Source organism: Mus musculus, chromosome 6, assembly GCF_000001635.26.
Source record: "Mus musculus strain C57BL/6J chromosome 6, GRCm38.p6 C57BL/6J".
Lineage (NCBI taxonomy): Eukaryota > Metazoa > Chordata > Mammalia > Rodentia > Muridae > Mus > Mus musculus.
This window is the reverse complement of record NC_000072.6, coordinates 126,715,574-126,731,518: the sequence shown is the minus strand read 5'-3', so window position 1 is coordinate 126,731,518 and position 15,945 is coordinate 126,715,574. Positions and strand designations below refer to the sequence as shown.

Here is a 15,945-nt window from a genome sequence, read left to right as displayed (position 1 = left end):
TTGTAATGTAAACATCTATGTTTTCGGTTGGTCTTAGGTGACCTCTGTGTAAAGGTCCTTTTGACACTCCACTTCCCCGAAAGGGGTCATGACTCACAGGTTGAGAGTCACTGCTTTAGAATAAAGTGGTGATGAGCCAGGGGTTCAGGTTTAAATCCTTTCCTACTGAGTGACCCCAGGCAAGTATGAAGCTGTCCTGCAACTCAGTTTCCCTTTCTGTTACATGGGGGATAATATCAACATTGATCTGATGGGGCTGTTCTTAGGGCTGAATGAATTCATATATGCAAAGTGTTTAAAAGAGCAATCTCTATTTTAAGATAGAATATTTTGGGTCTGGAGAGATGGTTCAGCATTTAAGAGTACTGGTTCTTCCAAAAGACCAAGGTTCAATTCCCAGACCCTGTATAGTAATAGACAGCTCTAACTCCAGTTCCAGGGAATCCAACCCCCTTTTCTGGTCTCTGCAGGAACTGAAAATGCACACGATGCACACACATGCAGGTAAATCATCCCATAGCCATAAAATAATAAAAATTAAATATGGATAATATTGATTATCATATTTTTGCATAATGAAACAAGATAGGTAGGTAGATAGGTAGGCAGGCAGGCAGTTGAGTTGTCCTCTTTGGTTGGCAAGAGAGACTGAGGTAAGAAGGGTTATGGCATATTCAAGGACTCGAAAATATGTGTGATCCACTGCCAGTGTTATGGGAAGAATGCATGCCTGGGTGTTTTTGGTACTGAGTGAGAAAACCATGGCTGTGTTTCCTGACTATGTGTAGGTTATTATTTGCCTATCATTGTATCTCTGATAGGAAAGCTGCAGGTATTAATGCGTTTTTCTACAGGCTTGGAAAGCACGTGAGCTCTGTATATGTATCTGCGTCTTCTTCTGTGTCTCCACCTGAGTCTACATCTGTATCCTTATGCACCTGCATCTTCATCTCTCTGTGTGTCTGTCTGCATCTGCACCTTTGTCTCCATCTGTTCCTGTCTGTGCACCGGTATGTGCATCTATGTCTGCATTTGTTCCTGCATCTTTGTCTGTATCCATCTGCATCTGCACATGTGTTTTCATCTCCATCTGTCTGTCATGCATATCTGCACTTGTGTCTTCATCTCTGTCTGCATTTGCGACTGCACTCTGCACTTGCATCTCCATTTGTATCTGTCTTCATCTATGTCTGCATCTGGGTCTGTCTGCATTGCTGCACCTCTGCATCTATCTGCATCTATATCTGCATCTTCATGTGCATCTGCCACTTTACCTCTGTTTGTATCTGTATGCCTCTGCGTCTGTCTGCATCAGATACTGCATCTCTGTCTGTATCGATCTTCACCAGTATCTGCACCTGTGTCTGTGTTTGCATCTACACCCACAGCTGCACCTGCATCTGTGAGATCAGTATCTGCTCCTGTCTATATGCCTGCATCTCCCTGTTCATTCACCTTAGATATGGAACTTCTTCCCTTTGAGCCCCTTGTTACTGCGGTCACCATTGCCTCATCCGTACCACTCATTTGTTCCCCAGCCACCCTCAGGCTGCCCTGACCCTTCTCTGCTTTGCTGAGCGGCAGCTTTTAGCGTCCATCTCTAAGACTTGCTCCAGCTTCTCTGCGCTCCTTTAAGATGGAGTGCACAGGGGATTCTGCTGGAACAAGCTAGCTTCCCAACTTGCTTGTCTCTATTTGGGAGCTTTAGCTCTCCTAGAGGTTACACACAACCCAGGATGTTCTGCCCATTGCCAGCTCCTTGCTGCTTTTCATGAGGGACCCAGCCTGGAGCAAGGGTGCATGCCTGCCCTATTGTTTTTGGATTAAGAGATGCATAGTTTGTTTGCCTTTAAAGTTGAACTTGAGTCTGCACCTCATTTAACCTTACCAAGCTTCAGGTTTTTTGTTTTTGTTTTTGTTTTGGTTTTGGTTTGGTTTTTTGAGACAGGTTTTCTCTGTGTAGCCCTGTCTGTCCTGGAACTCACTCTGTAGACCAGGCTGGTCTCGAACTCAGAAATCTGCCTGCCTCTGCCTCCCAAGTGCTGGGATTAAAGGCGTGCACCACCACTGCTTGGCTCAAGCTTCAGTTTTAACATCTGCAAAACAAGGACGCTAATACCAGTAGCCTCTCAAGGTAGCATGATGAGGCCCAGATGATCCTGCCAGTTAAATGGAGTGGCCAGCTCTGACTAGTTGAGGGGCCCTCAGTGACATTGAGTGAGAAGCTGAATTGGGGCCAGGCAGGCCACCTGCATCCTCAAACAAAGACAGTGTCCCTGTTGACTGCAATTATTTCAATAGACTATGATATGCATATACTCATATACGTATATATGTATATAATCTGGATAGTTCTTGGTTGTACCAGAAGGCTGTTTGCCTAGAGGAGTCACAGTAGAATTTCCTAAAATAATTTTCCCGAGGATGTGATTTCATATACAGAAATGTGCGGATGTATCCTGGAAGACTGGGATGGGTAAAATAGAAGTCTTTTAAAAAAGCAAACTTGTTTCTAACTAAACCCAGACGGGAGCCTCTTCCTTTCCCTTCCCAAGCTGCACAAGGAACAGTTCCAAAGGGTTGCAGACGGATGGGGTGTGAGAGCTGAAAGCGGGTGGTAAATGTCTCATGTAAGAAAGAGGAAACAGAGGCAGAGAATCGAAAGGGCTAAATTCAACACCGCAAGACCCTGGGGCAGAGTGGATTCCAGGACCCCCGATTATTATCTGATCCCAGCACCTTCCTAAAGACAGTGGAAAACCAAAGGACTGTGTGAACTTAAACAGAAGTGAGTAACCTTGTTCATTCCCCACCAGCCACACTGTTTGGCAGAGTGGCCCATGGGAAGTATAGCGACGTGATTTTGAATTTGATCTTTCCCCTCTCCCTTCCTGGCAGGCCTGGCTGGAGAACCAGCATCTGGCAGCTGCCTTCTATGCTATGGAAGGGTTGGGAGGAACAGCCTTATTCAGCACTGAGCAGGGAGGCATGAGAGTGATGGTCCCGGCAGCCACACTCCAGCTTCTATTCTGCCCTGTTAAGAGTTTCTTTAACTTTCGAGGTTGGAGTTTTCTGTTAAATTTAGTGACTAGAGTGAAGGAAATAGTCAGTGATGGAAAATGAGGAAAATGAGAGCTTTTTAGAGACGCCTATTTAGGAGATGAGGGAAGGGATGAAAAATACTAGCATCTTATCCAGGAGCTCGACTATCTCCTGAAGCCCTGGGAGGCCGAAACTGGCTTCTTATTGCTTCCCTGTGCCCCTTTGCTCTGAACTTGGGAAGAAGGAGGAGGGTGCTTCCATTGAGTTAAAGATCTCCTTCATAAATCACAGGACTGGGGGTCAGGAAAATAAAGCTTAAAGGAGCCATGGTGGCTGAACCATAACTCAGAACAGCTCTGGGCTGCTTTCAGGTAATCCAGCTTTGCTGAAAAGAAAAGGAAAAGTCTGGAAAGACAGAGAAGATAGTTTGTGTTGGCTACTGAAGCCTGTTGTCTGTGCTTCATGGCAGAGAGTGTTTACCTATGAGCCCACCTGTGTGAACCAGTAGGAGCCCAGCACATTGCCCTGAATGTGGGTGTCTGTTGAATTCATTCAATCACTTTTCACATGTATCCTGCTGGTACTTGATGTAACAGGACTGCAAACATTCCAAAGAGCCACTGCGGGGCGTCTACCCCTTAGGAGTTGACCTACATTACCACTACAGGGTGTCTACTTCTTATGAGTGGTCCTAAAGTGTCACTTTTGGTTCATGGGCCAGATGTAACCTAACTTCAAGAAACAGCACTTTATACACAGGTCTCGAGTTTGGGTGTCTTTCTTTCGAAAGACAAGATGTCTGGCCTCATAGGTCCTATGTTCAGCCTGATAACTACCCGGGAGGAGCTGAGACTCCCAAATGACATCTTAAAACTTTTTGTTACTTTCCAGTAGTGGGAGGCTTTTGGAGAGCATTAAAGATACAAGCTGTAACCCACCGTTCCATTCCTGCTGCCCAGGACAGACACGGATTTAGAACATGGACTCAGAAGTGAGAGTAAGTGGATTTCCGAGATGAGGGTTGGCACTTGGTACCCACCTGTCGAGTTCTGTGGGACGTCATGCTCATCCCTGGCTTCTTGCTTGCCTCTCTGCCTAGGATGTTTGCAATTGGCTCTCACTATGTCATATTCTGAATATGCTATGTCCCTAAAGGCTTCTATAGTGCATGCTTGGTCCTCAACAGGTGGTGTGAACTTGAGGAGGCAGGGCTCAGGAAGGCAGGAGAAAGTAAGTTACTCAGGGGATGTGTTGGAAAGGGTGTCTGGCTGTGATGTTAGGGTGTTTGATGTTCTGTGTTGCAAGATATGTCCCAGCCCCAATCCCAGTCTCTCTGTCAGCTTCCTATCTATCACAAGGTAAAACAATGTCGGGGCCACACAATTCTTTCTGTTCAAGTGCATGAGGCCAAGCATCCAAAGTCTGGGACTTCTAAAACCAGGAGCCAACAATGATTCTTTCCTCCTTTGGATGATTCTTACAAATGTGACAAATACGAGCTTTCCGGTGAAACCTCCCGGCTTGAACTTTGTTGCTCAGAAGTTAAATGGCTGCAGGGTTGTAACTGTCCCAGCATAAGGGCCTCAAGTGGGGGGAGTAAAGGCTCTTCCCATTGTCTTGCTTTACCTATAATTTTATTAAAATGATTCAGGCCTGGAATTCAAAAGGTTAGTTGAGGCCAGAGTCAGTCAGTGATAAAGCCTTAGAATTCTGAGAGGAACCGACATGTTAAAGTCATATTTCCTCAGGGACATCTTTCATTCCTGAAAGACAGAAAAATATCTACCTCCTGCAGTAGGGCAGAAGAAGTTTGACCAGACTGGTATACAAGAAAATTCACCATGAGCCTTCATTCAGTATGTGGCTGCCTCAGTTTCCCCAGTAGCTTTGTGTTGGCTAATTTTTGTCAACTTGACAAAAGCCAGACTCTGGGAAGATGGAACTTCAACTGAGAAAATGCTTCTATGAGATTGACCTGTAGGCAAGCCTTGATTGACAGTTGATGTGGGAGGGACCAGCTCACCAGGGGCAGTACCATCCCTGGGCAAGTGATTGTGTAAGAATGCAGGCTGAGTGAGCAATGAGTGTGGGCCTGTAAGCAACACTCCTTCATGCTTTGTGCTCCAGTTCCTGCCTTCAGTTCCTGCCCCGATTCCCTTCATAATGGACTGTAAGCGGTAAGCCAAAATAAATCCTCTCTTCCCCAAGTTGCTTTTGGTTGTGGTGTTTACCATGGCAACAGAAAATGGACTAGGACAAGGTGTGTGCACGCCTGTGTGTGTGGTGTGTGTCTGTGTGTGTGTGTGTGTGAAAGGTTGTTGGTGTAGAAGGTAATTATTTTCTTATTGGAACTAAGTTTTACTGAAAGTGGGCCATAGAAAAAATTAAAAATTTGCCCAGGGTAGGCAAACTTGCAGAACAACATTCAGTCAATAGACCTAGGAAGTAGAACGGGCTGCTATATTCACAATTCTAATGCCTCCCTCCACTGCAGCCAAAGGAAATGGCAGCTGTAGCCAAATAGATCTGAGAGTCTTTTCTCCCAGTGGAGAAACAAGGGGCATATATTGAAGTGTATGCTTCAGAGTGGGGTCTCTGAGAAGGAGTCCTAACTGTATTTAGACCCCAAGATGACACTTCTGCAGACGTGCAGCGCGACATGTCCCACCCCGCAGGGTCATGCTGGATGAGGATGCCATCCTGACAACAGTGCAGTCAGAAGACGAAGTGCGCATGCCTTGACACTGCCATCCCCATTCTGTGGAGTGTGTGGCATTGGGAGAGTTAGGAGGCTCTGAGTTTTAACTCTTCTGTGAAACAAGAGTGACCAATGGAAGTCTCGGGTAGAAGTGTGAGAGATCTTGTTATCTCTGGTCATGTCTGGCACACAGGAAGCCTGGCATCCAATAAACATTCAGTAGCATGTAGTTAGTTATTCTCTCTCTCTCTCTCTTATACTCTCTCTATATATGTATATATACATATATACATATATATATACACACATATATGTATATATACATATATATATGTATATATATACATATGCATACACACACATATCATATATTTTCATGCTTTCATTTGCAGTCATTGAACACTTGGTTCTAACAAACATGCCTTATGTGAGGAGGCCTTAACACCCTTTTTTTAGAGAAACCTGATTCCATGTTGAAAATGCCACAGACTAAGATAAGCTCCCGAGCGATCACTATGAATGATAAGCTGCTGAGGTCAGAGTACACCACCTACAGGACTGGGAACTAGCTGAGTGTGGACAGGTCACGTGGTCACCCTTGCCTGACATCTGGGCTGCTCTTGCTGGGCAGAGTGACTGGGTTGCTTGAGCGCACAGGTAAGCAGACTTATGAATGTGCCTTTAATCATGTATGTGAGGTGAGCATTCTTCCTTGGGATTACAAGTCAGTGGAAACTATGACTTGGTTCGCAGATAAAGCATCTGCTCTATATACAGCCACCAGGACTGTCTTTATTTTCAAGTAAGTGGGCTGACCTGAGTGGCACATAGAGAGTCAGACTAGCCTACATGGAACAGGCAGGCAGGAAGAGACTCCTAGCCACACATGAGGCACATGCAAACAACCACAGGTACTCAAGAGGCTGAGATAGAAAGAATAAAAATTTGAGGCCCATCTGGGCTACAGAGAACGTTTAAGGCCAACCTGGGCTCCTTAAAGGACCTGTGTCAAAGGTATCATGAGGGCTGGGGTTGTAGCTCAGTTTTAAACCACTTGAATCTCATGAAAGAGGCTCTAGGTTCAATACAGGTGCTGTAAGAGGGCAAAAATGGGGAGGGACAGGAGGAAGAGGGAGAAAGGAAGGGATGGGAAGAGGGGAAGAGAGAAGAGGAGAGGAGACTGTGGATCTAAAAGTGCTCTGCTCTGCTCTGCATTACAAATGTCCTAATGGTGCCAGGTACCTTCTGAAGACTCACAGGAGACATTACTCAAGTGTTAACTCCTTGATGTAGCTTTTGTCTGAGATTCCTGGTCTTTGCTCTTTCCCTCATGTTCCAGTCACACCCCACCTGTTGCACCTTAAATTTCTTCCCTCCTGTCTGGTCCTTTCCTTGGATGAATGCTCAGCAACCAACTTAGCCAGAGCAACTCCTCTACGAGTTACCTGGCTGTGCAGAACATGTCATCTTCCATGACATTCTGTGTGGATAGCATCTCCAGGTGCTGCTTTCAGAGACAGTGCCTCACGGATGCCCACACTGCACATAAACACAAAAGAAGTGATCTGAGAAGCCCGGTAGCAATTCAACACTTCTTGATTCTTTCATCTGGTCCTTTCCCAGTTAGTTTGTATTGCCCTGTCTCCAACCTCTTTTTGTCTTTGAAGGAAATTTTGTTTGCAACTTATACAAAAGTGTACCCCAAGCAGTCTATCAAGAAACTTATGGAGAATGGAAGCCCTGTCACTCTATTGCATTTGAGCCCATGGAGATACTAGCCATTAGTTTTTCACATGGCTCATTTTGTGGCTGCTGGTCAATCCTCTTAAAGGTGTCTGGTATAGTTTCCCTTCCATGCTAAGGCAAAAGGAGAGAGGACTAGCTGCTCTCGCCTGTTGGTGCTGTGGTAATTGCTCCTTTTCTGAATCCCCTGAACCTTGAAAGAGTTTCTGGTATTTAGTTACTCTGATCCTTCAATCCAGAAATAGTCAGAGCAGATGGGAATCAAATGTCACCTTGGATCTTCCTGCTGTGTTACCTTCAGGAAGTCACTTGCTGTTCATCTAGAAAGTACCAGCCATGGACATGAGCCTTATCCCCTGGCCCATGGTCTTGACCTGTGATGTGAAATGGTTGGAGCAGATGATTAAGTTTCTGTTTGAACATTCTGTGAATGCTCTAGCACCTTCCCTGAAGGCACAGCTGCCTTCCCGCACACCCAGCAGGCATGGTTGCTAAGCATTTGTCATTGGAGTGCTCTTTGAGAAAAAGAGATGAGCTTGCTGCAATTACAACTTCAGAGAGTATGATTTGCATTTCACAGCTTATATACCCTGTGTCAGATTCCTACTTTATAGACAAAGAGCAGAATATACCATTGAAAAAATATGTTGAGCAGGTTATATAAGACAGATTGAGGAGGACGTAATAATTTTATCCACTATTAGGTGTGATAAATCTGCTTTTCTATTTCCCACCTTCTTCCTCTCCCTCGCTTTCCTCTCACTCCCCTCCATCCCTCTGTCCCTCCATCCATCTGTCCCTCCATCCCTCTGTCCCTCCATCCCTCTATCCCTCTCCTTCTCATCTTTCCTGCATCTCTTTTTTATTTCCTTTTTGTTTTTCTTAGATGAGGTCTATCTTAGTTATTAAGAGTTCCCAGACCATTCTTTCTATTTCTATGCTGCAAAATAAACACTCATTGCTTTTTGGCTGTGTCACACACCTTGGCATTGTGATTGGAAAAATGTTGGGCATGGACAGGCTTTTCTATATTAAGGAGAAGCAGGGGATGCAAACCAGCCAGATGCTAAGCAGCATCTCAGGCGTTTGGAAAGGCGCCCACCGCAGCGGGGAGAAAGATCGGTCAACACTCTGGTATCCTTAAAGTCAGAACTGGTTCTCTATTCCTGGGAGAGTGCCCCACATGTGAGGCAGGCATTGCATTGTGTGCCATACAGTGGCTTTAGGGTAGAACACAACTTTGCTCAGGAAGCTTCAGGTTGGACCCCATTCTACCCTATTGTAACCCTCTTTGATATATCAGTCATCATCCTTGGCTCCTGTTGCCCTTTCAGCGTTCAGGGGTAGGACCTGATATGTAGAAAACTTGTATGGATGTCCTAATTTCATTTCTGGTACTATAGTAAAATGCCTCAACAAAAACAATGTAGTGGAGAAAAGTGTTATTTTAGCTCACAATTCCATGTTATAGTCAATTCTTGCAGGGAAATCAAGGCAACAATTGCTTAAGACAGCTGGTCACATCACTTGCCCAGTCAAGAGCAGAGAGAAATGAATGGATGCATGCCTAGTGCTCAGCTAGCCCTTTCCTCTTCAGGAATCCCTTGTCTAGGGAATGGTTCTGCCCATAATGGGCTGAGTCTTTTTGTATCCATTAACAACCAAGACATTCTAAGAAATTCTCCTACAGAAGTGTCTACTGGCTAATCTCATCCAGATAATTCCTCAGACATTCTCCATACACATGCCTTCAGGACAATCTGATCCAGATAATTTCTTATTAAGACTCTCTTCCAAGGTGGTTTCAGAGTGTATCAAGTTGACGATTAAGAGTAGCCAGCATAGTAGGCTTCTAAATTGCTGATTTACTTGGAACATGTTGCCAAAACCAAACATTTTGAGTTCTAACTCTAAAAGTCACATCTCTACTCATTATGAAAAGCAATCCAATTCAAGCAGTAAATGGCTCCAGAGTCCCACATCCAAGACATCGAGGCGGAGATTTTCATCTAGCCCAGCTGCCCCTGCATCTGTTTCACTGCAGAAGTCATGCATCATATCATTTAAAAGGCATCTTAATCTAGATATGGTGGGCACAGCACCTGCAATCTCAGCACCTAGGAGGTAGAGGTAGGAGGGTCAGGAGTTCAAAGTTATCCTTGACTACATAGTGAACTCTGGACTAGCCCAGGTGAATCAAGAAACATTGTAAACAAATGGGCAAATAAAGAAAAAGAAAAGATATTTTATCAAGGAGTGACTAGAGGGGTTGGAGAGATGGCTCAGCAGTTAAAAGCACTTGCTTCTCTTCTAGAGGACCCACATTTGTTTTTCAGTACCCTCACTGGGCTACTCACGAGCCTCTGTAACTCCAGCTCCAGGGAATATGAGACCTTTAGTCTCAGCAGGCACCTGCACACATGTGCATATACCCACATGCAGACCTATACATCCACCCATAATTAAATACTGTTTTAAAACATCTTTTAAAAAATACAGTACAAATAAAATAAGAACAACTCATCCTATCAAAGCTCTCAGTGACAGTGAGACAAAACCACTGACTTGGAACACTCAATATGGATACTTGCTCCCACATAGTACTCTCTCCTTAGGCTCTCCAGGGTCAGGTAGTTGGGCAGATGAAGTCATTTTCTAGGACCCTGCTCTCCCCATCTGAAACAAATGCTGTGTGCCTTGCATACCCTGTCTTATCTGCCCAGTTGTTCACCGTTCACACACTTTATACTAGGAAGTAAGGTGGTTGCATTTTGACCTAGATAGTCATCCAATGGACTCCCTTGTTCAATTACTAAGCTAATGTCACCCCTGTGAGATGAAAGAACTGAATTGAACAGCTTCAGGGGTGCCTGGTAGGATCACGTCATCTGTATTTCTCAGGAACACAGTTGCCAATAGGAGTTCATAGGCTCTTGCCATCTTCTCCATTTTCCCATTTTGGTGTTTGATGAGGTGTGTGTGTGTGTGTGTGTGTGTGTGTGTGTGTGTGTGTGTGAATGGAGCAGAGCATCAGAGAGAACATGATGTGAGCATCCCCAAACAAGCTGTTGACAGAATGCTAGAACTACCTGGGAAATTGAGGCACACAGACAGCAAATGAAGGCGTGGGGATGCTCTTGGCTACCATAGCTCATTTGTATTCCCTTCTCTCTTAATCTCCCCTCATTCTTTACCTGGGCAGTCTGTCACTCTGGTGGAGGGGAACAGGAGTAACTCCACCTTCAGAGCACACAGCTGTGGGTGGCATTGGAGGTGAGGTTCTTCCCCCAGCAGACAAGGCTCTGACCTGGCGACCTTCCCTGAGACACAGCTCTACTGCTTCTATTACTTGCTGAATGTGTTCAGCTCTTGGAATCGCAGAGGCATTTGTTTTTAGACCTTCACAGATACCAACATCCATGGATACTCAGACAACTCCTCCCTTTTTTCCCCAAATTTAAATCATCCCTTGTAATTTTCTGTACTGCTCTGTGTTGGTACTTGCTTGGTATTGTTTAGAGAATGATGACAAGAAAAAGTCTATGATAAACCTGGCAGTGGTGGCGCACGCCTTTAATCCCAGCACTTGGGAGGCAGAGGCAGGTGGATTTCTGAGTTCGAGGCTTGCCTGGTCTACAATGTGAGTTCCAGGACTGCCAAGGCTATACAGAGAAACCCTGTCTCAAAAAACAAACGAACAAACAAACAAACAAACAAACAATCTATGATAACTCTGTACAGAGGTACCAAACCTTTAAGTATTTGTGATGGGAATTTGAGTGAATCTATAGATGGCAGAAACGGGACACAGCAGCTCTGGGAGAGATCTGAAATATTGCCAGCTGGATGCATGTGCCTCCCTCACAGGCAAGGCCAGTGGTAGCATCAAGGTATCAGAAGATCGGGAAGACCCCAGAAAATAGATCTCCACCCTCGTCACGCACCAGGCTCTCACATCCTGCCCTTTTGTGGCCTATCAAGCTGAATTTACATAATTGACCCAAATTGGTGTCTAGGTACGGGATTTAAAAATCTTCTCAAGAGACTGATAGGAGACTCTAGAATCCAGTACCACCAGCCAGAGAAATTTTGGTGGTGACAATGTCACACCTTTACATTGAATGGCACTTCTTGTATATAATTTTTTAAACTGTAGACTACCATAACAATCTGTGAGAACCAGCAGTGCAGTAGGCAATATCATGATTGTCCTTGGCTGGAAGAGGCAGACCCAGTTGCCCAAGATGACAGAGCATTACCCTTCATTAGCAGCACCCTGCCCGGGGCTACTCATTCATTCACTTGCCTGATCGGGTATATAGTTATTGGCAGTGATGAAACTCAAACTCAGCGATCCATAACATGCTGTTGAGCTACAACCCAAGCCCTTGTGAAAGGGGTGGTCTCCTACCCCTGAGAGTGGTCCAAGGTGAGACAGTCACAGCCTCCATCACTGCCTCTCCTGCCTTTGCCACCACCCCTGGTCCTCAGAGAGCCTCCCTGTGAGCCAGCATCTGTGCCACCTCCTGCCTGCTCTCCCACAGCACAGTTAGGGAATGGCACTGACGTGCAGCCTGGCAGCCCGCAGCATGTTAACCCCAGTGTTCTGACAACGGTCCTTGGACTCTCAGCTCTCAGGCTAAGCCCCTTCCCCTGATGATACTCTGTAGAAACTCCAGCACCTCGAGAGTTCCGGGAGAGTCCCATCTAAACTGGAACAGCCCCACTACTGTGTCCTGTCTCCCCCACAGCCACCCATCACCAGCTTGTATCCACCTCGAGAGTGTCCCTTATCCCTGTGTCCACTACCCACCTCTTCAAAAGCCCCATAGTTCACCCGAGTCCTTCATGTGAGGCTACTGCACAGGGTTGGCATCACTGGAACTGGGAGTTCCCTGTTTGATGTGAATCCCAACAGAGAACCAAGGCATACCCAGAAACCATGACTTCCCCCTACCCCTCCACCCCCAGCTGGCTGCCAACTATGGGTTCCGCCTCCCTCTCCAACTCCAACCAAGGGCTATCTTCCTCTCTCTTTTCTCCTCCAAACCTTTTCTTCCCTTGCCCAGACTAGGCAGTGTCCTGGAGAAGCTCCTAGCTGCTGCAGGCTTCTGCGTGGGGCTCCTGCAGCCTCTATCCTGGGATGCTCGGGAGGAGGGAGGGGGTGGAGCTTTGCTTCTTGGCAGTGCAGGTGGGCCTTGCAGTACCTCTGCTGCACAGGGCAGAGGACCAAGACTGCGGCTACCATCCCCTGTACCTGTGAAATGCAGCTTTGTCCCCAAGCAGAAGCCACTGTCAGCAGATTCCTGCACCGGGGCTTGCGCACTGTGGGTTGGCACGGAGGACAGTTGTGTCCTCGGTGACTTCTGCTCCCCAGTTCCAGCTTTCGGGAAAAGCTCACTCTCAGCTAGCAATGCAGCCCTGTCTCTGTCTCTCTCCGCTTACACAACAGTCCCTTGTGTGGCTGTGACTTCTGCTGGGTAGGAAGATTTGGAGAGAGGGGAGAGGAGGAGGGAAAAAGGCTAACTCTCCTTTCTTGAGCGAAGGAAGGAAGGAAGGGGCAGACAGACAGGCAGAGCGGTTCCTGCAGCTGTTTGGCAACTCTTTACCAAGCCAGCTTTTCTGGCTTGGTAACTCTTTACCTGTCAGAGTGGCCTGGAGAACATCACAGCAAGCCCCTCCCTGCCTGTCACCCACAAGGGTGAGCCCCGGGCAGGCAGGTTGGTATTCCCGGACTTACCCCCATAATGGTTCTGTTACCACTGAACTTGAGTCAGTCTAAGACCATTAGTGGGTGTGGAAGGTCCAGGCTGGTCAGTCTGTGGGAGAGATAGACTTCATCGAAGCCACAGGTGCTGGGAGGGACCTGATCTGTGCTCTGCTCTACTTCTGTGTACCGGTGAGAAGAAGACCTGAGGAACTGAGAGATGGCTTGACTGCCCCAGGGCTCCATGGCTGCTTAGGGACACCTGCTAGGTAGCAGAGGTGGGTCTTGGAGCCCAAAGGGTTAATTTACACTTTTTTTTTCTTGACTAAGAGGCAATGTACCAGCTTAGACTTGGAAGAAATGACCCTAGCTAGGTGCTGTGTGAGGCTGAGTGGAGACTGCGCAAGTCCCTGTATCTGCTGATCTAGTTCTGTGCCTGTCCCTCAACCCCCTTTGGTGACATTGGGACCTTGGGTAATTTCCTATACCTTTTAGTCTATTTTGAACTTAAAAATGGGGAACTATAAGGTTCAGAGGTAGACTGTAACTAGGTAAGCCTCTGGATTCCATTTCTAGCCTTACCACATCCCCCCCAATAAAACAAGAGACCCTTATTTTGCTGTATCTCACACCACAGGCCTTCCTGGGGTGTTCTAATGCAGATCAGTGGGGTTAGCACATAATCTGGGCTCCGCAGTAGAAAGGCTTCTCACTCAAGGCAGCATAGTCCTCTCTGTCCCACTGCTCCATTCTGAAATGGGTGTGGCTTTAAAATCAAATAATGCCCCCGTAGTGGCATGTGTGAAGTTGCTTGTGGTCACTCTGTCCTTCATCCCTAGGGGAGCTGTTGGCTGCTTCTGACTATGCATATGTATATGTGTAGCTCTCTCTCTGTCTCTCTCTCTCTCTCTGTCTTTCTCTGTCTCTCTCCCTCTCTCTCTCTTTCTCTCTCTCTCTCTCTCTCTCTCTCTCTCTCTCTCTCTCTCTCTGTGTGTGTGTGTGTGTGTGTGTGTGTGTATGAGTGCATGTGGAGGCCAGCAGACAACCCCATGCCATTCCTTAGGAAGGTTGTCCATTTTGTGTTTTGAGATAAGATTTCTCACTGGCTGGAGCTTGCCAAGTAGTCTAGACAGCTAGGCCACTGAGCCTAGCCATCTCCTGTCTCTTGTCTCTGTCTTTCCAGGGCTGGGGTTATAATCCCACACCATTCTGCGTGGCTTTGCTTTTTTAAACGTGAGTTCTGAGGATTGAATTCAGGTCTTCGTACTTGCAAGGCAATCACTTTACTGACTGAGCTCTCTCCTCAGCCTTGAAGCCTTGACAATGGCTTTTAAAAGCAAACCAACAGGAGGACATTAAAAAAAAAACAAACTCATATGCAATGATAACTCTCCAGGAAAGGCAGCTCCCACACTGACAGTGCATCTGTTAGCTTATGCTGAGTAACTCACACATCCAAGCTAAGGGCATTAAAACAGCAGCTGTGGACTTTTAGCTTCTGGTTCAGGCGAGCTTCTCTCTGGGAGTGAAGCCTCCGGCTGAAGTAAGACAGCAATGAGAAAGGCTAGCTGCCTGTGGAGGTGGTAGTTGTGTATGGCCAGCTTTGCAGAGAGGTGGTTTCATGGTCCATGGGTCAGGGGATGCATTTTACCACCAATGCTGGTGAAAATAGCAATCTGACTTAGGGTTGGTTTTAGAATTGTTCATGAAAGCCGGGCGTGGTGGCACACGCCTTTAATCCCAGCACTTGGGAGGCAGAGGCAGGCAGATTTCTGAGTTCGAGGCCAGCCTGGTCTACAAAGTGAGTTCCAGGACAGCCAGGGCTATACAGACAAACCCTGTCTCTTAAAAACCAAAAAAAAAAAAAAAAAAAAAAAAAGAATTGTTCATGAATCTACTTTGGACGATGCATCCCTGAATTGGCTAAGCTGGGGTCCCCTTTCTTGGCACACTCCCCTGACACCCAGAAGACAGGAGACTGTTGCAGTAATTCAGGGGCTACAGCTCCAAGCCAAGCAGGTACCAGGGCACGATGGATCGAAAGGCAATATGTGGGCTCTGCAGTCTGGAATGGAAACAAACCTTTGCATTTGGGGTTTTACTCTACTGAGCTGAAGATGCTGTCTCCAAGAGTTCTCTAGTGTGGACAGCATCCATGATACTCTGGAAGATAGGCATGGGGCATGCAGGGGAGAGGAGAGGAGGGGAGCTGTTTATCATGTGACAGAATCCATGGACATGTAGTCTTTGCTTCATTTCCTTGGGTCAAGCTAAAATTCTCTTGGCCAGTTCCAGAAGCTCTCTCTCAGATGACTTGGAGCTGTGTGTGTGTGTGTGTGTGTGTGTGTGTGTGTGTGTGTGTGTTGTGAGAGAGAGTGAAGGGGTCTGTGTGTGTATGTGTGTGCTTGTATCTCTCTGTGTGTATAAAGCAGTATCTCATTCCTGGAACATCCTTCATAAAATATTCATGGTGGCCAGGAAGTCCTCAAAGGGAGAGGCTCGGCAAATAGGTTTATTCAGAAACAAAGGAAGAGGTTGGCCTGCCTGTCTGTATTCTTCTTGGCTTTGCATCCTGCAGTTGACATCTGGGAAACAGTAGCCTACACTAGAGGTCACCAGAGACTTGGGAGAGCCATGTTGATCTGTGATTGCTCTTCAGGTGCAGCCTACACGAAACGTAGTGTCATGTGTCAGTATGTAAGATGTATATGCATGTAAACTGTACATATAATTAACATATGTAAGTAATTGTAGC

At 46.4% G+C, this 15,945-nt stretch overlaps 1 protein-coding gene and 1 long non-coding RNA gene across 7 annotated transcripts in view; one reads left to right on the top strand and one right to left on the bottom strand.

Moving 5' to 3' along the window:
- Gm33581 overlaps positions 1-15,063 on the bottom strand; it is a 42,424-nt gene extending 27,361 nt beyond the window's left edge. The window contains exons 1-2 of one of the 3 annotated variants that reach the window (XR_378043.4): positions 12,534-15,063; positions 7,186-7,279 (exon numbers count right to left, since the gene is read on the bottom strand). This is a non-coding gene — a long non-coding RNA (predicted gene, 33581). Of the gene's footprint in view, positions 1-7,185 lie in introns of all 3 variants that reach the window. The other 2 variants (XR_869445.3, XR_003956515.1) reach the window with 2 other exon arrangements.
- Positions 1-15,945, top strand: part of Kcna6 (potassium voltage-gated channel, shaker-related, subfamily, member 6) — a 32,507-nt gene that overhangs the window by 9,316 nt on the left and 7,246 nt on the right. The window contains exon 2 of one of the 4 annotated variants that reach the window (XM_006505638.4): positions 3,934-4,039. The exons of the other annotated variants lie outside the window; for them this stretch is intronic. The gene's annotated coding sequence lies outside the window, so the exon portion shown is untranslated. The remainder of the gene's footprint in view (positions 1-3,933; positions 4,040-15,945) is intronic. 4 annotated transcript variants of the gene reach the window in all.